Raw genomic sequence first — 26208 nt, forward strand, 5'->3', positions numbered from 1 at the left:
TTTTTGAACAATGCTGCTGAGAGAATACTAGTACATGTCTTCTAGGGAATGCATTATGCATTTCTGTTGACTATACACCTAGGATTGGAATGACTGGGTTATAGATTACATATATTCTCAGCTGTCATATATACTTCAAGTTTTCCGAAGTAGATTACCAACTTACAGTCCCACCAGCAATGTGAGTTTGCTTACTCCATATCCTTGCTAAAATGTGGCATTGTCTGGTGAATGTGTACTAGTATCACATTTATCCATCTGTTGGGAGTATAATGGAAGCATATAGTGGTTTCAGTTTGCATTTTCTCTTAAATTGCTGACCATTTAGAGATCCTCTTGTCATCCTCTTGCCTGTTCAAGACACTGATTTTCTATTAGACTTCCCATAGAAATTCTTTACATATTCTGGATACAATCATTGTAGAATATGTATATTGCAAAATTCCCCACTATTAATTGCCTTTTCAATATCTTAATGATACCTTTTAAAATAAAAATGTTATTGGATATATGTTTGGTTATATGTATCCATTTCATTGTTTAATAGTACCCCCATCTGTAGAAATAAATGGATACTGAAAAGAAAAAAGTTTTTGGAGCTAGGCACAGTGGTGCACACCTGTAATCTCAGCTATTCAGAAGACAGGAGGATCATAAGTTCAAGGTCACCTTGGGCAGCTTAGTAAGATACTGTCTCAAAATAAAATGATAAGGGCTGGGGGTATATCTTGGTGGTATAATGCTTCCTAGTGTGCTCAGAAGCCCAGTACTTCAAAACAAACAAACAAATAACAAACAACCCCCCCAAACCAGCTTTATTATAGCTAAATTTACATAATATGAAATTCACCTCTTTTAAATGTAGACTTTTTTTTAGTATATATAACAATGCAACTACTCCACAATTAAGTTTTATAACATGTCTATCCCCCTCAAAAGTCCCTTCATGCTACTTTTTACAATATTCCCAGCCTTACCATTGGCTCTTATTTGTTTTCCTACAGTTTTGCTCTTTCTATAATATCGTGTAAATAAAATTATATAGTCTTTTGATAATAGCAGTCCTAACTAGGATGAGATATCATTGTATTTTAGATTTGCATTTCCCTGATGGCTAATGATATAAATAAAATGTGGTTTATATACACAATGAAATATTGTCCAGCCACAATGAAGAGTGAAATTCTATCATTTGCAGCAAAATGGATCTGGAGGACATTAAGTGAAATAAGCCAAACACAGAAAGACAAGTACTTCATGTTCTCTTTCATATGTTTAAGCTTAAAAAAAAAGTCAATATTGAAAGTACAATATCTTTAGTAGAGATTGGGAATGTTGAGGGAGAGGGCGGACAGAAGTAGGATTTGGTTACTGAATGTAGTATGCATGTGTTGAAATATCACATTGAACCCCTTTAATGCATACAATTCATGCATATTAATAAAAAATAAATATAATAAGTAACAAAACCCTGAAAATCAGTTTTTGTGTCTACATTCTTTAACTTATTTTCTTGAAGTTTTTGAAGTTTTTTCACATTTACCTGTGCATTAGTAGTTCATTCTTTTCCATTTTTAATTACTGAGTAACATTCCATTATATGGATGTATTACAACTTGTTTATTCATTCAAATGTTGATAGCATGTGTTTTCAGTTTCTGACTAGCATTAATAATGCTAGGAACATTTGAACACAAATATTTGTGTGAATATATGCCTTCATTCCTCTTGGCTATATATCTGCTGATGTTTAAATTTTATTAAGGATAGCTGTTTAAATCTTAAAGAAACTGCTATTAGGTAGCAACACCATTTTATATTCCAATTCACCCCATACAAGAGTTACAGTCACTGCACACCCTCTGCAATATTTGTATGATTAGATATTTTTGTAATTTTACTTCTTTTACTGTTTGTATAGTAGTATCTTACTATGGTTTTAGTTGGAATTTTCTTTTTTTATTGATTTAAGAAAATAAATGACAGTAGAATGCATTAAAATTCTTATTACATATATAGAACACACTTTTTCATATCTCTGGTTTTATGTAAAGTATGTTGACACCAATTCGTGTCTTCGTACATGCACTTTGGATAATGATGTCATCACATTCTACCATCCTTGCTAATCCCCTGCCCCCTCCTTTTCCCTCCCGTATTTTCTTAATGACCAATAATTCTGGGAATTTTTTCAAGTTTTTATTGATCATTTGTGTTTCTTCTTTGGTGAAGTATCTGTTTACATCTTTTATTTATTTATTTTGGATTATCTCATTATTATTGAGGTGTCTGAGTTCTTTTTATGTATTCATTACAAATCTTTGGCTTTCTTTCTTTGTGTCTTCACAATGTCTACCAATTATTGAAACTTTAAATTTGGATGAAGTACAAGTTTTCAATCTTTTTCTTTTTTGGTTCATTCATTTTGTATTTTATCTAAAAAATCTTCAAAGTCCATTTTACCATGTAAAGCAACATATTCACTGGTTCCAGGGATAAGAGGTAGACATTTTTGAAACCATTGTTCAGGTTACCACAACCAGAGGATTTTCTACAAGTTTTGTGAGTTTAACTTTTATGTTCATGTCTGTGATTCATTTCAAATTAATTTTTGTTTGAATCGAGATAAGGATAGTCGTTAATTATTGTATATATAGGTATTCAGTTATTCCAGCACAATTTATTGAAAAAGACAACTCTGTCTTCCACCCCCTACATTTAATGGTGTAGTTAAAATTCAATAGGCCATTTTTTCCAGGTCTATTTTAGGATTCTGAACTCTCTTCCACTGATCTGCATGTCTGTTTTTATGCCAACAGCATACTTTCTTGACTACTGTAGACTTACTGTAAGTCAGAAAATAAGGCACCATAAGTCTCAAAAATTTATCCTTTTAGAAAATTCTAATATTTGGGGTCCTTCATGTTTCCATATAAATATTAGAATTAACTTGTGCTCCAAATTTCCTTCTGTTTATTTGTAATTTAATTCTTTATTATCAGAGGACATACTTAAAATCATTTCAAATCTTTTAGCTATATTGAGACTTCGTTTATGGACTATTATTTGGGTCTATCCCAGGGAATGTTCCATGTGTGCTTGAATAGAATGAATATTCTGTTGCTGTGGTGTGAAATGTTCTGATGTGTCAGTTAATTAGGTCAAGCTAGTTAATAGTGTTGTTCAAATTTTCTGTACCTTTATCTTTTCTATTTGTTTTATCAATCATTGAGATTTTTGAAGTGTCCATTTTAATATTTATTTTTTAGTTGTAATTGGACATAATACCTTTATTTTATTTACTTATTTTTATGTGGTGCTGAAGATCAAACTCAGGGTCTCACACGTACTAGGCAAGCGCTCTACCACTGAGCTACAACCCCAGCCCCTTGAAGTGTCCATTTCTTTTTTTAGTTCTTTCTGTTTTGTTTCATGTGAATTGGGGCTTTTTTGTACATTGCATGGATTTATAATTGCTAGATATTTGTTATGTATTTACACTTTTATCATTAAGAAATGTCCCTTTTATTTGTAATACTATTTGCTCTCTTTGAGTCTATTTACTCTATTAATACAACCAATCCAGTGCCTTATGGTTGTAGTTTGCATGTTACACCCTTTTTTCCATCCTTTTATTTCCAACCTACTTTAGATTGTGCTTTGTGTAGACAGCATATAGTTGTGTCTTGCTTTTTGTCTAGTTTGGAAATATCTTCCTTTTGATTAGAGTATATAATTTGTTCACATTTAATGTAATTTAGATGTGATTGGATTTAATGTGATATTTTGCTACTACTTTCTATATGTCTCATGTTATTTTTTGTTCTTTTACTGCTTCCATATTAGTTGAACAAATATTTTCTAATGTACAATTTAAATTCTTCTGCTGAGATGTTTTGTTAGTGGATGCTTTAGGGATTATAAAATGGATCTTAACATATCATAATCTACTTTTAGTAGTCATCTGGCATGATACCATTTCAGTTTGAAGGATTTCCTTAAGTATTTCTTGAGAATGTCCAATCTTTGTATATCAGGATAATATTTATTCTTCTTTCATTGTGAAAGAAAAATTTACATGGTATAGGGTTTTTGGTTGGTAGATTTTCTTTCTTTGAGCATTAGAATATATCATACCACTCTTTTCTGGCCTCTATGGATTCTGATGAAATGTCAACCATTAATGAATCACCATTAATTGAATCACCCCATTTGCTGAAGATAAGACAGAACAGAAAGCACAAGCACCGCAGGAAAGATTCCTTTATACATGATGAATTGTTTTTCTCTTTTTGCTTTCAATTTATTTTTTTTCTGTTCAGCATTCTGACTATGTTGTGTCTAGGTGTGGCTGTACTTTTGTTTATTTTACTTGGCATTTGTCAAACCTCTAAGTTTAGAGGTTTATAGTCATCTTCTCTTCAAATATTTTCTCTAACACTTTCTGACTTTACCTAATGTATGTGTGTGCCTACACTTAATGGTGTTTCACAGGCCTCTAAGGTTCTGTTATTCTTGCTTCAACTTTTTGTTCATGTTTCATATAGTAGAATTTCTATTGTTAAAACATTGATTCTTTCCTCTGACTCTTCTTTCAGTTATCAGAGGTTTTAAGCTGTAGGTTTCCCTCTTTGACTGACAGAATGCTGAGTGAGGGTTTTGTTCTCTGCTCAAAATCAAGCCAGAATCTTTTGCAGAGAAGCTTTGGTTTTTCCACCTAGCCCACCAAAGTAAAACTACCATACTCATTGAACTAAGGAAGCTAGGTTGGGAGTAGCCCCAGTCAAAAAGGCTGCAGATTTCTACTGTTCTTATTAAAATCTATAGCATATCTTGAAAAGTAAATGCTTATCTATTTCTTGGTTGCCTTTGTTCAATTTCCAGAGCCCTGTAATGCCCAGTTTTATACTTGTTTGGGAGGAAGAGGGTTTCTTAATCTCTTCGCTCTGCCATGGCTGAATATCTTATGATCTAATAGGCTTTTTAATATGACTCCATTTGGGAGTGTGAATGTGTAAGAATAGTCAAAAAAAGCTGACAAAAAGAATATTGTGTTCAGAAAATCCCACCCTTCCAGATAGCAAATTTATTATAAAACTGAAATATCAAAAGTGTGTGGTCATGAAACAAATATATTTAAGTAAATCAATGAAAGATGATAGTTTCTAGAAACACACCAATATACATGTGGGATTCAATATACAATAAATATGATGTCACATAATAAAGACAAAGTTAATTTGGAGAATTGACTAAGTATTTGAAATAAAAATTATGGCACATCATTGATAAAAAATAAAATCAGATGTAATAATAGTCTTGACATTCCAGATAAATGGATCAAGGAGTGTTGGAACTATTGGATATTTATTTAGATTTATGAAGATATCAAATGGAAAGAACTGAATTCCTATGTGTTTATATATTTAGATGTAAAATTTAAGCACTTAAAATATATTGAGATAAATCTTCTTGAAGTCAGAAACAAAAATCTTGAAACCACATAGAAAAATACTGAAAGACATAAAAATAAACTATATGAACAATGAGGGGCTGGGGCTGTAGTTCACTGGTGGAGCACTTGCCTAGCATGTATGAGGCACTGGGTTTGATCCTCAGCACCACATAAAAATAAATGAATTAAATAAAGGCCCATCGTCAACTAAAAAAATATGATTAAAAAAGAATATGAACAATGACCTAAGAGCAAGTTCTATTACATATACAGTAGACAAATGATTGATATTCATAATGTATTAAGATTGACTACAGGGCTGGGGATGTGGCTCAAGCTGTAGCGCGCTCGCTTGGCATGCATGCGGCCCGGGTTCGATCCTCAGCACCACATACAAACAAAGATGTTGTGTCCGCCGAGAACTAAAAAATAAATATTAAAAATTCTCTCTCTCTCTCTCTCCTCTCTCACTCTCTCTCTCTCTCCCTCTTAAAAAACAGATTGAGTACAATAAAAAACAATTAATCAAATAAATAAATTGAGCAAATATATAAACAAAAAATTCACACAAGAAGAAATACATATGATCAGTAAAACTATTAAATAATTTTTCACAAGGAATCAACACAGTGAAAAATAAAACAATATGATAATATTCTCTGTCCCCATCATATTAGATAAAAGAATAATATCTGAAATTGGTAAAATTTGAAGAAAATAGATATATTAAATTTCTTTTGGTAAGGATCACCCACCCATTAGTAAGACTGTGCAGGCCCCTGAAGCTGTGAAAACAAATTTGATCTAGCTTAGCACCAGCTTTTGTGGCCAAGGGACTGTCTCTGCCACATATTCCCCAACCACGGGCAGCACAGTTATTACCAGGCCAGTGATTACAGATGGGGCTCTATAACTGCCCAGGCATCACCACTAGCTGTGGCATGGGCCTTGGTGTGCCCCTGAGACTGTGCATATCCTTATAGTTCTGAGACTCAGGTATGACCCAGTCCAGGTCAACCTTGGGCAGCATACTGTGTGTGAAACCCCATTTGCTGAAGATAAGACAGAACAGAAAGCACAAGTCTTTTCCACGGAACTTGGTGCTTGGAGGGTGAAACCTAATACTGGAAAAATCATAATGGTTCCCATCCCCATACCTGACTATGGACAGAAACTTGGAGCAGCTGTAGTGCCAGGGGGAGATGCATGGCTCCATTCTATCAGATTGGTATTCCAGCATCACCTGAGTCTGCTTGTGTCCATCTTGGATCATGAGTCCACCTCATCAATATCCAGCCCATAGAAGTATGTGCCTTGGTTCTAACACAGTATTGTGTTGGTCATGGTGGACTGTGGACTAAGGGTGGGAAACAGCTTGGAGACTCTGGTGGCCACAGGTGTGACATAGGGCTGGTCCATTCATGATGACCCTGCTCAGAGCCAGGCAAAATTCTGCAGTGATGAAGCATAGGTAACTGAATGAGGCATCTGGGCCTACAATAGCTGCAGGGATAGGCTTTTGGGGATAGTCTACTCTTTCTAGACACTCTTCTTTTTGTTTCTGAAAAACGTAACAACAGAGTACTTGGGACAAACTTGGTCATGGATTGTGCTCTAGTACTAAAGTAGTGACAACACCTTACCAGCAGACTAGAAGCTTTGGAAACTTTAGGATATTATGAAAATAGCAAATTTATGGTTGTTGGAGGTTCAAGAAAGACTTGATAATTTAAAAGGTGTAGAAAATTTATTCAAAGAAATAATACTGGAGAGAGATACAACTGTCCAGGTATAAGTAGGTAAAAAGTAAGTCAACCTAGTCTGCACTAAGACACCTTTTAATCAACCTCTCACAGTTGAAAGATAAAAGATTCTCAATGCTGCAAGTGAAAACAATACCTAGGAGTGCCCTAATTTGTCTGTCATCAGACTTCTCAGCAGAAATCTTACATATCATGAGAGAGTGGCATGAGATTTTCATAGTACCAAAGGAAAAAACTGTCAACTGAGAATAATACCCAGCAAAGCTGTTAGAAGTAAAGAAGGGATAAAGGCTTTCCCACACAAACAAAAGCTGAGAGAATATGTCTCCACCAAACCTGTTCTACAAGAAATGCTAAAGGAATTTCTTTAAACTGGAAGAAAGAAATATTAATGAAAACACACACACACACACACACACACACATACACACGGAGGTAGATAGCTTACTGGTTAGAATAATTATACAAACAAATTTAGAGGGCTCCAGTATTGTAAGCATGTTGCATAAACATATCTTTAGCATAAAGACTAAAAAATCAAAGAATTAGAAACTATTAACTATATTAATATGTAAAGCAATAAGCAAAACAGAAAGATGTACAATGGGATATCAAAAATTCAAAATGTATGCAGGGTATGGTGGCACATGCCTGTAATTTCAGCAACTCAGGAGAATGAAGCAGGAGGATCACAAGTTTGAGGCTGGCCTCAGCAACTTAGGCCCTAAAGAATCCTGCCTCAAAATAAAAAATAAAAAGGACAGGGGATGTGGCTCAGTGGTAGAGCACTCTGGGGTTCAATGCCCAGTACTCCAAAATAATGTATATCAAAATATGGGCAAGAACAGAACACAACTAAAGAGTTTTCTTATATTTTTCTCTTGTTCTTTTGTTTCTGTTCTTATGATTATGTCAAGTTGCTGTAATTTAAAAATGGCTTGTTATAATCAAACGATGTTTTTGTTACAAGCCTCAAGATAACTACAAAGGAAAAACCTATAACACACAAACCAAAAACTACAGGCAAGTAATCAAAACATAGTACAAGATTAATTCAATTAACCACCAAGGAAGACTAAAAAGAGAGGGAGAAAGAAAGGAACTATAATAAAAGTAAAAAATAAGTTACATAATGGCTGTAGTAATACTTTTACCTATTGATAATTACTTTGAAGGTACATGAATTAAATTCTCCAGAGTGCCTGAATGGATAATAAACAAATAGCAACAGCAACATAAACACCATCAACAAATACCCAACTATATTTTGCTTATAAGAAACTGACTTTAATAATAAAGATTAAAAGTGAAAGAATGGGAGCTGGGGTTGTGGCTCAGTGGTAGAGCACTTGCCTAGCATGTGTGAGGCACTGGGTTCAATCCTCAGCACCACATAAAAATAAATAGATAAAATAAAGGTCCGTCAACAACTAAAAACATTTTTAATAAATTGAAAGGATGAACAAGATATTGCATGCAAATGGCAGCCACAAGTAATATTAAATAGAAATACAGATTAAATCAAAGGTAGTAAAAAGAGACAAAGAGTGTCAGTATAAAATGATTAGTTGGTTTATTCATCAAAAGGAAATAACAATTCTAAATGTATATGCAGCCCATATGGAACACCTAGATATATAAAGCAAGCATTAATAGACCTAAATGAAGAGAGAGACTCCACTGCCATATCTGGGGACTTTAATACCACACTTTCAGCAATGGACAGATTATCTAGACATAAAAATCAGCAACAACAACAAATATATATATATATATATATATGAAACTAATAACTATATTAATATGTAAAGCAATAAGCAATAATATATATATATATATATATATATATATATATATATATATATATTAAAGTTTCATCCATGACCAAATGGACCTAACAGACATCCTGTACAACATAACATAGAGAAACTGTCGAATAATATATTTTTGTAATCAGTACATGGGATATTCTCCAGGATAGATTATATGATAGGCCACAAAACTGGCCTCAACAAATTTTTAAAAATTGAAATCATATCAATTTTTTTCTGACCACAATGCAATAGATCTAGAAATCAATAATAAAAACTTTGGAAACTATACAAATATATGGAAATTAAACAATTTATTTTTGAAAAAACAATGGATTAAGGAAGTAATCAAGAAATAAATTTAGGGGGCTGGGGTTGTGGCTCAGAGGTGGAGTACTCGCCTAGCATGCATGAGGCATTAGGTTTGACCCTCAGCACCACATAAAAATAAAATAAAGATATTGTGCCCACCTATAACTAAAAAATAAAATTAAAAAAAATTTAAAAATTCCTTGAAACAAATGAAAAGGGAGACACAACACTCATAAAACCTATAGAATAGGGGCTGTGGCTATGGCTCAGTGGTAGAGTGCTTGCCTCGCATGTGGAAGGCACTGGGTTCAATCCTCAGCACCATATAAAAATAAAATAAAAGTATTGTGTCCATTTATAACTATAAAAATACACTATAGAATAAAGAAAAAATACTACTGAGTGAAGTTTATAACAATCAATAAACACATCAAAAAATAGAAAAATCTCAGATAAAGAACCTGTCATTGAAACTCAAGGAACTTGGAAAAAAATTAAGCCCAAATTAGTAGAAGTTCAGAAATAATAAAGAATAGAGCAGAAATAAATGAAATGGTGGCTAAAAAGCAATAAAAGATGAATGAAACAAAGAGCTGGTTCCTTGAAAAGATGAAATAGACAAACTCTTAGCCAGACTAACTTAGAAAAGGAGAGAGAAGACTCAAACAAAACCAGAAATGAAAAGGAAAACATTGCAACGGACACTACAGAAATACAAAAGGTCATTTGTTATTATTATATGTCAGCACATTTGATAACCTAGAATAAATGGACACATATACTTTACCAAGACTGAATCATGAAGAAAGAGAAAATCTGAATAGACCAATAACAAGTAACAAGATTGAATCACTAATACAATCCTCCCATCAAAGAAAAGCAGAGGACCAGATGACTTCACTTCTGAACTCTAACAAACATTTAAATAGCTAAACCAATTCTTATTACATTATTTCAAAAAAATTGATGAGGTAAAAATTATTCCATAAACACATTTTATAAGGCAAGCATCACTCTGATACCAAAACTAATAAGGAAAATACACATGCGCACACACTCCTTGATGAACACGGACACAAAAATCCTTAAAAATACTAGCTTTTATGCATGTAAGAAAATGTCACAGTGAAACACATTAATTTGTGCAATTAATATGCACTAATAATTAAAATGAAAGTTAAAGTATATTAACATTAAAAAGATCTTACACACACACACACACACACAAACACACACACACAAATTAGCAAATCAAATCCAGCAGCACTTTACAAAGATTATTTTCCATGACCAAGTGGGATTCATACCAGGGTTGCAAAGATAGTTTAACATATTCACATTGATGCAGATGATATACCATATTAACATAATGAAGAGCAAAAATCGTATGGTCACCTCTATTAATGCAGAAAAGGTATTTGGCAAAATTCAGCTTTATTCATGATAAAAACACTGAACAAGTCAAGCATACAAGGAACATACCTGAACATAATAAAGGCCATTTATAATAACCTAATAGCTAACATTATACCTAATGAGGAAAAGTTGAAAATTTTCTAAGATCTGGAACAAGAAAAGGATGCTCCCTTTTATCACTTTTATTCAACACAGTGGTGGAAGTCCTAGCTACAGCAATTAAGCAAGAGATAGAAATGGATGGCACCTATACTGGAAATAAGTCAAATTTCACTCTATACAGATGACATGATCTTATACATAGAACCCCAAAGACTCCACTGAAATAATACTGGAACTAATAAATTAATTCAGTAAAGTTAAGGATACAAAATTAAGATAAAACATAAGTAGCCTTGGGGTGGGATGTAGCTCAGTGGCAAAGCATCTGACTTGTATTTGCAAAGCCCTGGGTTTGACCCCCCACTTCCAAAAAAGACAAAAAAAAAAGAACCCTAACAAAAATCAGTAGCCTTGCTATAATGACAATAGTGAATTATCTGAAATCCAAATCAAGAAAGTAATCCCACTTATAATAGCTAAAAACGTAGTGTCTCAGAATAAATTTAACTGAAGAAGCAGAAGATATCTACAATGAAAATTATAAACTATTGATGAAAGAAATTGAAGTGGACACAGAAAGTGGAAAGACATCTTGTGTTCGTGGTTTGGAAGAATCAATATTGCCAAAATGTCCACACTACCCAAAGCTATTTACAGATTCAGTGCAATTCCTATCCAAAAAAAAAAAAAAAAACAAAAAAACAAAAAAACAAAAACAAAAACCACCACCACCACCACAACAAAAACAACAATGACATTTATTCACAAAACTAGAAAAGACAATTCTATTTTTTTATGGAACCACAAAAACCTTAAATATTCAAAGCCATTTTGACCAAGAAACAACAACAACAAAACATTCCTCAAGGCATTATGCTAACAGACTTTGAAACATACTACAAAGTTGTTGTAGTCAAAACAGCAGGGTACTGACATAAAAACAGAAACATAGACCAATGAAACAGAACAGAAAGCCTAGATGTAAACCAACACATGTACTGCCAATTTATTTTTGCAAAAGGGTTAATAACATGCACTTGGGAAAGGACAGTCTTTTCAATAAATGATGTTGGGAAAATTGTATATCCACATGCAGAAGAATGAAGCTAGTCCCTATCTCTCACTACTCACAAAGATCTACTGAAAATGAATTAAGAAACTAAATATAGGGCTGGGGATGTGGCTCAAGTGGTAGCGCACTCGCCTGCCATGTGTGTGGCCCGGGTTCAATCCTCAGCACCACATACCAACAAAGATGTTGTGTCCACTGAAAACTAAAAAAATAAAAATTCTCTCTCTCGTCTCTCTCTCTCTCTCTCTCTCTCTTTAAAAAAAGAAACTAAATATAAGATCTCAAACTATAAAATTATTAGAAAACTTGGGAAAAATATTTGAGGAGTGGGCAAGGAATTTTTGGACAAGACTCAAAAAAACACAAGAAACAAAAGCAACAATAGACAAATGGTATTACATAAAACTAAAAATTTCTGCATAGTAAAGAAAACACTCAACAGAGTGGAGAGACAACCTACAGAATGGGAGAAAATATTTATAATATGATGAGGGTTTGAAATCAGAATATATAAGGAACACCCAAAACTGACTAGAAAAACTCCAAATAACCCAATTATAAAATGGGCTGTAGATATATATATAATTTTTTGTTTGTTTCTTTGTGGTGCTGGGGTTTGAACCCATGGCCTGGTGCATTCTAGGCAAGCCCTCTACTAGTGAGCTACACCTGCAGCCTTAAAGTGGGAAGTAGATGGAAATGGACATTTCACAAAGGAAGACATGTAAATGGACAACAGGTACATTCAAAAGTGTTCAACACCACTAATGATCAGGAAAATGCAAATCAAAACCACACCCCAGTAAGAATGACTGCCAAAACAGTATTTTTAAAAATGCTGGCAAGGATGTGGAGAAAAGGGAAACCTTGCATACTTTTTTTGTGTGAATGTAAATTAGACAGCCATTATGGAAAATAGTATGGAGGTTCCTAGAAACATTAAAAATAGAACTACCATACAAACTACTATCAATCCCATTTCTGAGTTATATATCCAAAGGGAATGAAATCAGTATGTGGAAGTACCTGCCCTCCCCAAATAATTGCAGCATTATTCACCATAGTAAAAAAATTGAAATAATCTAAATGTCTATAAACTGATTAAATGAATAAAAAAATTTGATAATATTCAGCTACAAAAAATGGAATCCTGGGGCTGGGGTTGTAGCTTAGTGGTAGGGCACTTGCCTAGCAGGTGTGAGGCACTGGATTTGATTCTCAGCACCACATATAAATAAATAAATAAAACAAAGGTCCATCAACAACTAAAAATATATTTTAGAAATTTTATAAAATGGAATCCTGTCATTTGCAACCACATGGAGGTACTAGAGGTTGTTATGTTAAGTGAAATAAAGTTGGGCACAGAAAGACAAGTTCTGTATGATTTCACTATACACAGAATCTAAAAACAGTTGATCTCATAGAAGTCGAGAGTAGAATGGTGGGTACCAGAGGCTAGGGAAAGTGGTGCTGAGGTAATGAGGAGAGGCTGATCGAGTTACAGGTAGAGAGGAGCAAGAAGCTTCAGGGTACTATTGCACAGTATTGTGACTAGAGATAACAATCATGTACTGTCTATTTCACAAACCTAGAATATAGGATTTTAAAAATTTTCACCATAAAGAAATGACAAGTATTTGAGGAAACAAATATGTTTAATCTGATTTAAACATTATATGATGTATGCACATATCAAATATTTTATAGTGTCACATTAATATATACATTTATGTTTTGGGTATCAGTTAAAGTTTTTAAAAATAGATTCCTATAGTAAGATTTTTATTAGTATAGACTGTAATAATACCTATAAGAATTAAATGTGAAAGTTTGCAAATCTCTTGACCTAACAATTCTGTTTTGGAGACCTCCTTATGGACATGATACATGTACATGAAGAGAAACGGAATGATTAATGAAACACTGTTCATAATTATAAAAAATATACTCCCCCCATCACACACATGGTTTACACATAGTTTCTCTTATTTACACCTTGCTTTAGTGTTATATCTTAGTTACAATTGATGAACAAATATTTGATACGTTATTAATTAAAGTCTACAGTTTTCATTACCATTCACTCTTTGTATTGTACACTTCTATAGGTTTTCACAAATGCATAATATTATGTATCCACTGTTATGATACCATAAAGAATAGTTTCACTACCCTTTGATTATTTGTTCATCTTTCTTCTGCCTGAGCCCTTGGAAACCACATCTTTTTGTTTGTTTGAACAAATTCTTCCTTTGTGTGAATTTTTCTGCTCCTGGGAACATCTACAGGTACAGCATAGCTTCTGCATCTAAAAGCCTAAGATCGAAGAATGTTCTACTTCTTTCTAGGTTTGCCTCTTCTGGAATGTAATATAGGTGTAATCATGCAGCATGTTCATATATCTGTGAACGAATACATTTTATTTATTTTCAATATGTGCATTTTATTTCATTTCATTATTGTAATTTATCTTATTGCATTAGCTAGAACTTGAATTGGAGTGGTGAGAGGAGTCATTCTTCTTCCCAGCCTTAGGGGGAAAGTATCTTGTTTCTCATAATCAAGTAAATGAAATTTTCTTATGTCCCTGGTTTTCTGACAGACCTTAATCAAGAATTGGTGCTGGTCTTTGTAAAATGCTTTTTCTGTCATCTATTGATATGATCACATGATTTTCTTTAGCTAGTCAATGTAATGAGTTACCTAAATTGAAATAATGAACCAGTTTCACATAGCTTTAATAAATTTCACTTTGTCATGGTGGCATAATTTCTTTTTATACATTGTTAGATACAATTTGCTAGTATTTTGTTGAAGTTTTTAACATCTATTTCCATGAGAGATATGGTCTGTAATTTTATTTGTCAGAAGTGTCTCTCTCTACAGAATGGCAGTTATCAAGAATACAAGCAACAATAAGTGTTGATGAGGATGTGAGGAAAAGGTACACTCATACATTGCTGGTGGGACTGCAAATTGGTGCAATCACTCTGGAAAGCAGTCTGGAGATTCCTCAGAAAACTTGCAATGGAACCACCATTTGACCCAACTATCCCACTCCTCATATATTCCCAAAGGACTCAAAATTAGCATACTATAGTGACGCAAACACATCAATGTTTATAGCAGCTCAATTCGAAATTGCTAGACTATGGAACTAACCCAGGTGCCCTTCAACAGATAAATGGATAAATGCAGTATATATACACATGAAATATTACTCAGCCATAAAGAAGAATGACTTTATGACATTTGCCAGCAAATGGATGGATTTGGAGATTATCATGCTAAGTGAAGTAATCCAGTCCCTAAAAACCAAAGGTATAATGTTTTCTCTGATATGTAGAAGCTAACCCACAATAAGGGGAGGGGGGTTGAGGGGAAGAATAGACATGCAGTAGATTAGACAATGCGGAAGGGAGGGAAGGAGGGGGATAGGAAAAGGAAAGACAGTGGAATGAATCTGACATAACTTTTCCATGTACCTATATGAAAACACCACAGTGAACTCCACTACTATGTACATCCATAGAATGGGACTCTAACTAGAATAAGATATATTCTTGCTTGTATAATTATGTCAAAATGAATTCTGCTGTCATGTATAGCTAAAGAGAAACAATAAATAAATAAGTGTCTCTAGTTTTGATATTAGAGTGATTTTGGTCTTACAGAATGAGTTGGGAAGTGTGCTTACTGCTTTTATTTTCTGGAAGAGATTATAGAAAATTGATATCACCTCTTTAATGTTGGTAAAATCAACCAGTGAAATCATCTGCACTTGTTGCTATTTTGTAAGGTTATTAATTTGTGATTCACTATATTTATTCTATTTATTTATTCTAATTTGTTATATATGACAGCAGAATGCATTTCAATTCATAGTACACATATAGAGCACAATTTTTCATGTCTCTGGTTGTACACAAAGTAGAGTCACACTATTTGTGTCTTCATACATGTACTTAGGGTAATGATGTCCATCTCATTCCACCGTCTTTACTACTCCCATGCCCCTTCCTTTCCCTCCCCCGCTTTGCCCTATTTAAAGTTCCTCCATTCCTCCCCTACTCCATCCACCCCATTATGGATCAGCATCCTCATATCAGAGAAAATATTTGGCATTTGGTTTTTTGGGATTGGCTTACTTCACTTAGCATATTATTCTCCAACTCCATCCATTTGCCTGCAAATGCCATGATTTTATTCTCTTTTATTGCTGAGTAATATTCCATTGTGTATATATGTCACATTTTCTTTATCCATTCATCTACTGAAGGACATCTGGGTTGGTTCCACAATTTAGCTATTGTGAATTGTGCTGCTATAAACATTGATGTGGCTGTTCCCTGTAGTATGCTGTTTTTAAGTCCTTTGGGTATACACCGAGGAGAGGGATAGCTGGGTCAAATGGTGGTTCCATTCCAAGTTTTCCAAGGAATTTCCATAGTGGTTGCACCAGTATACTGAATTAAAAAATAGACTTACTTAGATGACCTATTGTGTGAGTTTTGGTAGATTATGTCTTTCAAGAGGAATTGGTCCATTTCATCTAAGTTATCAGATTTGTGGGCTACAATTGTTATAATATTACTTTGTTATATTTTTAATATCTACAGAATCAGTTGTGATGACTTATTTTTCATTTCTGATATTAGCAAGAGTTTCTTTCCTTTTCCCTTCTCTTCTCTCTCTCTCTCTCTCTCTCTTTTTATGTCTCTCTCTCATCATCCTTTCTCTGTCTTTTCTAGCCTTTCTAGAAGTTTGTTGATTTTATTGTTCTTTTCAAAGAGCCACATTATGGTTTAATAGATTTTCTCTATTAATTTACTATCTTCAGCTTAATTGATTTATCCCCTAATTTATATTATTTAATTTCTTCTACTTAATTTGTATTTAATATTCTCTTCTTTCACTACTTTCTTAAGGTAGAAGTTTATATTGCTGATATTATATTTTTTCTTCCTAATTTATCCATTAAATGCTAAAAATTCCTCCCTAAGCACTGCTTTTCCTGCATTCTGCAAATATGAAAAGTTGTATTTTCATGTAACTTAGTTCCAAAATATTTTTATTTCTTCTCAGATTTCATATTTCACTTGTATTATTTATAAATGGATTTGATTTCTATATATTTTGTGATTTTTCTGTCTAATATCTTATTATTGATTGGTAGTTTAATTGCACAGTGATCTAAGATAATACTTTGTATGATTTTTATTCTTTTTAATTTATTAAGGTATATTTTATGGCCTCTAATATGATATATGTTAGTTAATGGGAACTTGAAAAGAAAGAATATTCTGCTGTTGTTGGATGAAGTATTCTATAAATGTTAATGAGAATCAGTTAATTAATGCTGCTGCTCAGTTCAATTGTATCCTTATTGATTTTCTGCCTCTTAAATCTGTCAATTACTGAAAGAAGGATACTGATGTTTCCCTCTGTAATAGTGGATTTGCTTATTTCTCTTTATAGTTTTATAATTTTATCCCCAGGTATTTTGGTACTATTTTAAGACACATACACATGAAGGATTGTTTTGTCTCAAACAATTAGCTCTTCTATCATTATGTAATGGAATTTTTTTCTTCCCCCAATTTTTCTTGCTCTGAAACCTGCTTTGTCTGAAATGTGTGATTACTCCAGCTTTCTTCTGACTGATGTTAGCATGGTATATATTTCTATGTCCATTTACATTTAATATATCTCTGTACTTTTATTTGAGTTTCTTGTAGAAACATAGTTGAATTTTTAATCACCTCTGATAAATTTTAGTTGGTGTGTTTTACAACATTTAAATTTGAAGTCATTATTTATATGGTTATTAATATATATTTTATTTGTAACTTTTTTCTTTGCTCTGCTCCTGTTTTTATTTATTTTATCTTGACTTTTTGTGTTTCCCTCCCCTCCACTTTCCCAGTGTATTTTATATGATTTCATTTTTCCCTTCTTAGTATATAGGTTATACTTCTTTTTAAAATATTTTAAGTGCTTTCCCTAGAATTTGTAAAAAATTTATAATTAATGTAAGTCTACTTTCAAATAATTCTATACAGCATCAAAAAAAGAGCAGGTATGTTATAACAGCAATGGCATTCCTTATTCTTCTTTTATACTTTATTGACTTGTTGTCATACTTTTTAATTGTTCATAGGATATTATATATACATACCCATATATATACTATGCTATTATTATGTTGTATAAAGTTTTATCTGGTAGATATTTTTTAAAATAAGAAAAATATTTTATTTTATCTTCACTTATGTGTTCTTTTTTTAAAGAGAGAGAGAGAATTTTTTAATATTTATTTTTTAGTTTTCGGTGGACACAACATCTTTATTTTGTTTTTATGTGGTGCTGAGGATGGAATCCAGCACCCTGCGCATGTCAGGCGATCACGCTACTGCTTGACCCACAATCCCAGCCCCACTTATGTGTTCTTGAACAATTTTCTTTTTTAAATGCAGATCTATCTTTCTGACCTATATCATTTCTTTCTCCCTGAAGAACTTCTTCTAAATACATTTCTTGCAAGGCAAATGACACATTTCCTCAATTTTTGTCTGAGAAATTCTATATTTCACTCTACTGTCTTCTTGAGCTTTCATGGTGTTTGATGAGAAGATTTTCTAATTATTATCATTGTTCTTCTAAAGATAATGTTTTTTTCCTTCTGATTCCAGATTTTCTGTAATTTGAATATGATGTGCTTAGATGGGTTTTTGTTTTATTGTTTCAGTATTTGTCCTACTTGATGTTCACTGAGTTTCCTTGCATCTATGGTTTGGTGTCTATTAATTTTAAAATATTCTCAAGTAGTATTATTTCAAATATTTTTGTGTCTCTTTCTCTGTTCTAGGATTACCATTAAATGTATGCTACACCTTTTGTAGTTGTCTCATAATTATTGAACATTCTGTTCTATTTTTCAGTCATTTTTCTTTTTGACTTTCAGATTGGGTAGTTAATATTGCCTCATCTCCAAACTAACAGATTTTTTTTTCCTGGGCCATGTCCAATCTACTGGTGAACTTTCCAAAGATATTCTTGACCTCTGTAATAGTATTATGATTTTTAGGTTCTACTTTTGAGTCATTATTAGAATTTCTACTTGTTTATCTTATCTATTATTGAATGCTGTTCACTTTTCCCATTAGAGCTTTTAGTATATTAATCAGGACTATTTAAAATTTCTGGTCTAATTATTTCAATATCTGAGTCTTGTTCTGATGCTTTCCCTGTTTTCAGACTGTTTTTTGCTTATTATCTGTCCTTCTAACTTTTTGTTTAAAGATGGGCATGATATGTTAAGTAAAGGAACTGAGGAAAATAGGCCATTAATGTGAGGTTTTATGTTTATCTGTGTAGGAGTTAGGGTGTGTTTACTGTTTGCTATAGCTGTAGGTATCATGGCTTAAAATTTCCTCTAGTATCCTTGTTTTGGTCTCCTTTGTTGTTTTGAGTTTTCCTAGAGATCACTTTTTAAACACAGTGAGAGCCTTGCATTTGTTTCCAGCTATTTCACCTGTTGTCAGTTATTGTACAGGAAATGTATTGATGTGATGGCAAATGGGGGTAGCATTCTATAGTCCTATGGTTATGTCTTAATCTTTGAGTCTGTATCTTTGGGCTGTGACCTTCATAATTGCTTCAGGATGGAATGGGTATTTATTTTCTTCCAGCTAGAAGGCTAATAAGGTGTCTGAAGTTGAGTATTTCTTACCATCCTATCAAGGCTCTGGTTTAAGCTCTGGTAAAATTCACATTGGTTAGGCTCTGGCAAAGGAGTTTCTCTTGAGGGTAGGGTTTCATTAATAAAAAGAGCACTGGGTGTATTTCAAAATGGATACTTTCCCCTTCTCCTGACCAAAGAATGAGGAAATTTGTCTCTACTCTTCACCTAAGAACCTGGTGGGGATCTTGGATGTAAAATCTGTGCTAGTGTGGGGAGTTTTGAATATCCCAAGCTAGACTACACTCCCTTTAAGTGTTTCTATCCCATGCAGGCTTCAGTGTGGTTTCTGCTCCCAGTAAGCTTTGATTTTCGGCATCTACCTGTTGTACTCTCTAGTTTTCATGGTAGGGGTATGTTCTGTGACCCCAGCTCTCTGATAAATCTAAAAAGAGTTGTTGATTTTCAGTTTTCCAGCTTTTTATTTGTTTGTTTGTTTGTTTGTTTTATTCGTCAATGGACCTTTAGTTTATTTATTTATATGCGGTGCTGAGAATCAAACCCAGTGCCTCACACATGGCTTACTGATTGAATGCCCCTGGGTTCAATCCCTGAAGATACACATATAAATGGTGGACTTCATCAAAATTAAAACACTGTGAAAAGGATATCTAAAATATATATAACATGTTCTCAAAACTCAACAGTAAAATAATAAAATAATCTAACTAGAACATAGTCCAATAACATGAACAAATATTTCATTAAAGAAGATGAATAATATATTGTTGGCAAATAAGCACATGAAAATAGATTCAACATTAACTATTAGAGCAATATAAATTAAAATCACAAGATATCATTACAGACCCATTAGAGTAGTTACAAATTATTACATAAAATGCTAATAAGATTAGTACAAAGTAAATAGATATTATATACATTGCTGGTGGGAATATCAAATGATAAAGCCACTCTGAAAAATAGTCCTGAATTTTTTTTTTAGTCCTGAATTTTTAAAATAAAGCAAAACATGCAATTACTATAAAATCTTGCACTTACACTCCTAGATATTTATCCCAGAGAAATAGATTTATGTTCATGAAAAAATCTTTTGTACATGAATGCTAGCACTGGCTTTTTTTTTTAAGAGAGAGGGAGAGAGAGAGAGAGAGAGAGAGAGAGAGAGAATTTTAATATTTATTTTTTAGTTATCGGCGGGCACAACATTTTTGTTTGTATGTGGTGCTGAGGATCGAACCCGGGCCGCACGCATGCCAGGCGAGCGCGCTACCGCTTGAGCTACATTCCCAGCCCCCTAGCACTGGCTTTATTCGTAATAATAGCAAAACCCCGGAAGTTGCTCAAATGTTGTTCAACAGGTGAATTGTTGAGCATACTATGTTAGATAAATAAAATGGAATACTAGTCAGCAATTAAAAGGAATGGACTATTGATATAAGCATAAATCTGGAAGACTTTCTCAAGAGTGTTATATTTAATGAAAAAAGCCAATCCCAAGATTTTACATGCTATATAATTCAATTTATATATCATTCCCCAAATGGCAAAATTTTAGAAATGGAAATAGATTAGCAGTTGGTAGGGGATATGTATGGGGTTATAGGTGATAGAAAATGAATGAAAATTTTAAAAAGTAGCACAAAGGAGTTCCTACATGGTTACAGGAGAACTCTGTATCTTGATTGTGGTGGAGATTACATGAAGCCATACATGGATAAAACTCCATTGAAACACACATGCACACATGACTACAGATTTAAAATGGTAAAAACTGAATAAAGTCTACTCAACAATAATAACCATAATATACCAATATCAACTTCCTGGTTTGATACTGTACTACAGCTATATATGCTGTCCCCATTGGAGGAAGCTGAGTGAAGTGTTCACAAGAATTTTATGGATTACTTTTGAAACTTCCCAGTTCACAAAAAGTTTCAAAAGAAGGAATTAAGACACTACAGATAATTCTTTTATATATATGTATATTTTTAGTTGTTGAAGGACCTTTATTTTATTTATTTATATGTGGTGCTGAGATTTGAACCAGTGCCTCACACACATTCGAGGCAAGTACTCTACCACTGACTGAGCCACAACCTCAGCCTGACATTACACATAATTCTAAAATCTTTGATTTCATTCATCAAGAAGTCACTACTACAATGAACTTTCTGTGTATCATTCCATAATTTTTGTGTGTTTTATGCACATATATTCTCATAAAATATATATGAATACATTGTTTTATTTTCGTGTTCTTTCTACATCAGTATTATATAGTATGTTATTCAGTAACTTGCTTTTTTCACTCAGTGTTATAGTTTTAAGATATATGCATATTGACACATACATATATTCATTTTATTGTGACTGTTGTATGGCATTCTATTGGATATACAATTTTATTTAATTATTTCTGTATTATTGGACATTCAGACTGTTTTCAACATTGTACAGAATAATATTGCATGTATGTGACACGTGTTTTTCTCTATGGAAGAAATGGAAGTGATGTGTCATAGTTATTAACATTTTCAATTTTATTGGAACTGGAAGATTCTACCCCAAAGTAACTGTACCAATGTGTACTCCCACCATTTCCCCACACCTTTGTTAAAATTAGTATCTTCCAAATGTAGCCGATAGTCAATGCACACATGGTGTCATGCCCAAATAAACATTTTTTAAATAAAAAAGAAATATATAACAAATTCACATTTTATTTTTGCCTGTTATTATACCATTCATAACACACATAAAGCTATCAGTCAAAAATGATTTTTATTCATTTTCTTTGCTAAAGTCCCACTCATTGTGGCCCAATAGATACTCCATTCTCTCTCTCAAAGTTAACTAAAACACTGATATGTAGGCTGTTAAATTTTCTTTCTTTTTATAATTCTCTGTCCTTTCCAATGTAAATTAATCAAATAAATCCTGGCTTGTTTAATTTCTCCCTCTTAACCATTGTCCTGATCTTTGGAACAAAGTCCAGGAACAGAGTGTGCAAGGACAGAATTATCTTTGGTGGATATGCAAGGAATTGAGTTTAGGAATACTTTCATTTTAATTCTTTTTCCAATTGAACATGTTTGTGCAAAAGGGAAGATTTACTTTAAGTTTGAACTTTAAGCAAGTAGAATATCTTCCCACAAGAGAAGCTTTAAAATTCCTTTCCTATGTGCACAGTACACAGAAAAATGTAGATCCTAAGGGGAGAAAAGACAAAAACAAACAGAGCTTCTAGACAGAAAACAGATAAGAGGTTCTCAGATCATAACAGCTACAGAAAGTATTAGTAAAACCACTTGTAGTTACCATTGAACAATGGCATCATACAATATCTGTTTCAATAATTCTGAGCCCTTCAGCTAGGATTTAGATTCCTCATGATTGCTTAACATATTTCTGGATTTTCTTCTATGTTCAAAGTCCAAAACACCTCATTTGTGAGAAAGGTGAAGCAAACGTAACAGATATGGTAGCTGATCTCAGGGATTTTTTAGTTTGGTTTCAGAGTGTCATGCAGCACTGTGGTTAAGAGTGCAGACTCTGAGGTCAAACTACATAGTTGATGTGAGTTCACTATTTGTGTGACCTTGGGTATTTTTTTTTAATTTTCAGTTTTTTAGCTCTCAGAGTTTCCCTATTTAAAAAATAAAAATTGAATTTATTCCCTATAGATCTGATGTTAAGGGAAAACAAAAATATACCTACCTTTTCTCTGTGGAAAATGCAAATTAAAACCACAATAAGATATCACCTCATGCTCATTAGGATGGCCATAATAATTTTTAATTTTGTTAATGTATATTGTACATATCAATGAGACTCCACATGATAATTCCATACATGCATACAGTGGAGTAATAAAATTAGGAAAAGAGGCACTTTCCTCTCCTTGTAAGTTCTTTTTTCAAATTATTTATTTATTTATTTTGGTGCAGAAAACCAAACCCAGGGCCTTACACATGCTAGGCAAGCATTCTACTGCTGAACTATGTCCCAACCCCTCCTTATCATTTCTTTATGTTTGGAGTTTTTGAGCTCATCTTTTCTTCTTCATAAAATGCATAATAGGTTATTATGAACTATAGTTATTCCTCTGTGTTGTGGAACACCAAAACTTATTTTTTTTTTATCTAACTGGGTTTTAGTATCTGTTGCCCAACCTTCCTTTATCTCTCCTTCTTCCACCCTTCCTAGTCTCTGGTAATCAGAATTCTACATTCAGATTGACAGATTTCTTTTAGAAGTGGAAAATAATAAGCATTGGTGAAGTCTGAAAATTAAAACTCACAAAAATTGTTGGTGGGAATACAAAATGGTTTAGCTTCTACAGAAAACAATTTGACAATTCCTCAAAAACTTAAACACAGAATTACTGTATGACCCAGGAATTGCATTCCTAAGTACATACACAACATAAGTGAAAACAACTTTTCAAACAAAAGTTTGTAGAAAGATGCAGTCTATCCATATAATGAAATATTCAGCCGTAAAAGAAATGAAATTGAGGTACATATACAACATAGATGAACTTTGAAAACATGCTGAGTGAAATAAGCCAGATACAAAAGAGCAAGTTTCTTATGATTCCATTTACATTATATATTTTATATCTTTATATTAAGGAAAAGTATATTTGCACAGCCCAGTTTTGTCCTCTTCTATTCTTGGAAGCCAGGATGCCCAAAGGAAGCATACAACAGGGCAAAGTGTGCAATTTAGTGTATCTGGGAAACTTGGGCAGGAGAGGTTGCAGAGGAAGAGGGAAGCTAATCCAGACTCAAGACACCTTGCTACATTGGGACTTTGGAGGTAAGCCCACCTATGAGCCAGCAGATGTTTGGGAAAATGAAAGTGTGAATATTGAAAAGTATAATTCATAGCAACTCTGAAATGCTGTGGGGTGGTTTTGGTGTGTGGGGGTTCCATAGTAATCTTAGGGTAGAGACCCCAGGCAAATGCAGAGAATAAGCAAGAGTCTTGGAAAACAAGAACCATATAAACAGGTGACTTCTCATCCCAGTACGTGCTCTTGTGAGGACAACCAGATTAGATGTTATCCAGAAGATCTGCAGAGATAGTCTCTGTGCAAACAAGGGACTTTGTGGGCCAAGGTAAGGGGAAAGAAGTGGTGAAACAGCAACCAAAGGGCTCCAGCTCCCTGGGGCTGCTAGAAGGACATCTCTCTGTAATCATCCTGCCTGCTCTATCTCTGCAAACTGTGTTGTGTTTCACTTCACATTCCAAGCAGGAAGGGACTTTTCCTGGCAAATGTGGTTTAAAATGTTTCTCTCAGTGTCCTGCAGTACAGATAAAAACACTAATCCCACAGAGGAAATCAGAACAAAATGGTAGGAAAAGAGTACAACGTGAGTGCAGACCTGGGGCACTAAAGTCAGAGAGGGGGAGAGAGAGGAGGAGAGAAAGGGGGAGAGAGATGGGGAGACAGGGGGGGGGAGAGGGGGGAGAGAGGGGGAGACAGAGGGGGAGACAGAGGGAGAGAGGGAGAGAGGGGGGAGGGGGGGGAGAGGGGGAGAGAGGGGGAGAGAGGGGGAGAGAGGGGGAAGAGAGGGGGAGAGAGGGGGGAGAGAGGGGGAGAGAGAGGAGGAGAGAGAGGAGGAGAGAGAGGGAGAGAGCAAGTCACAGCCTCATGCAGTCACTGCTCACATCATGCAGGCAGGCAGGGCATTGCTGGAAGGACACAGAAACCTGCTACACCACTCTTAGCAATGGAGTGCTTTCACTTGGCTAGCAGCCTCTCTACTTGTGGACTGTTTTGTAGTAGTCTTTCCAGGTGATACCTAGATTTTCATGTTCCCTCATTTCATTTGATTGGGCCTCAGGGGTTCTTTCTGATGTGTGTCAGATTTTAAGTTGTATTTTAGAAATGCAAGGAATCAAGGAAGAATAGGGTGTTAAACTACTCAGTACAAAGCTACTTTCCTAACTTCAAATAATGTCTGAACTTATGTCTAAGGAACATAGAATCACCTTTCAGTTCCTAGTCTCATTTTTCCACCATTCAAGTGTTCCTTATGCAAAAGAGAGATTCTATGTGACTGTGGTCTGAGGAATAGCACTAAAGAAATCCATCTTTTTGAAAGCTTGAGAAACTCATCTCATTCCAGACCAACTCCCATTTGCTAAATTTTGACGTAAAGCTGAGGCTGGTATAAGAACCATCATGAAGAGCAACTACTGAGAGGTACTGACTGACAACATTTTAGAGGTATGGCTGAAAGCAAACAGCAGGAATAACAAACAAAAAGTTCTATGGATGGGAATTACCTCTGAGGACAGAAATTATATGTCCAGGCTTGGGAGACCTAATTGTTCCAAGATACCTAGCTTTCTATTTCAAACAAAAATAATATTTAACATCAGGAAATACTACTGTTTTGCAAGACTTTTAATTGAGCAGATAAAATAATTTGACCTTCAATAATTTCTTTAACCCTATTGAGCATCAATTTCCCCACTTGAACATAAAAGTAATAAATATACCTCATAGATTTAGTATGAAACTTAAGATAAAATATGTAATTTATCTTGCATAT

The 26208-nt window shown here is 33.8% G+C and overlaps 1 protein-coding gene across 2 annotated transcripts in view; it reads left to right on the forward strand.

Moving 5' to 3' along the window:
- The window catches only part of Spry3 (sprouty RTK signaling antagonist 3), a 119160-nt gene that overhangs the window by 65196 nt on the left and 27756 nt on the right, over positions 1 to 26208 (forward strand). The window contains exon 1 of one of the 2 annotated variants that reach the window (XM_026415070.2): positions 24396 to 24463. The exons of the other annotated variant lie outside the window; for it this stretch is intronic. The gene's annotated coding sequence lies outside the window, so the exon portion shown is untranslated. Of the gene's footprint in view, positions 1 to 24395; positions 24464 to 26208 lie in introns of those variants that run through there. 2 annotated transcript variants of the gene reach the window in all.

Source organism: Urocitellus parryii, chromosome X (assembly GCF_045843805.1).
Source record: "Urocitellus parryii isolate mUroPar1 chromosome X, mUroPar1.hap1, whole genome shotgun sequence".
NCBI lineage: Eukaryota > Metazoa > Chordata > Mammalia > Rodentia > Sciuridae > Urocitellus > Urocitellus parryii.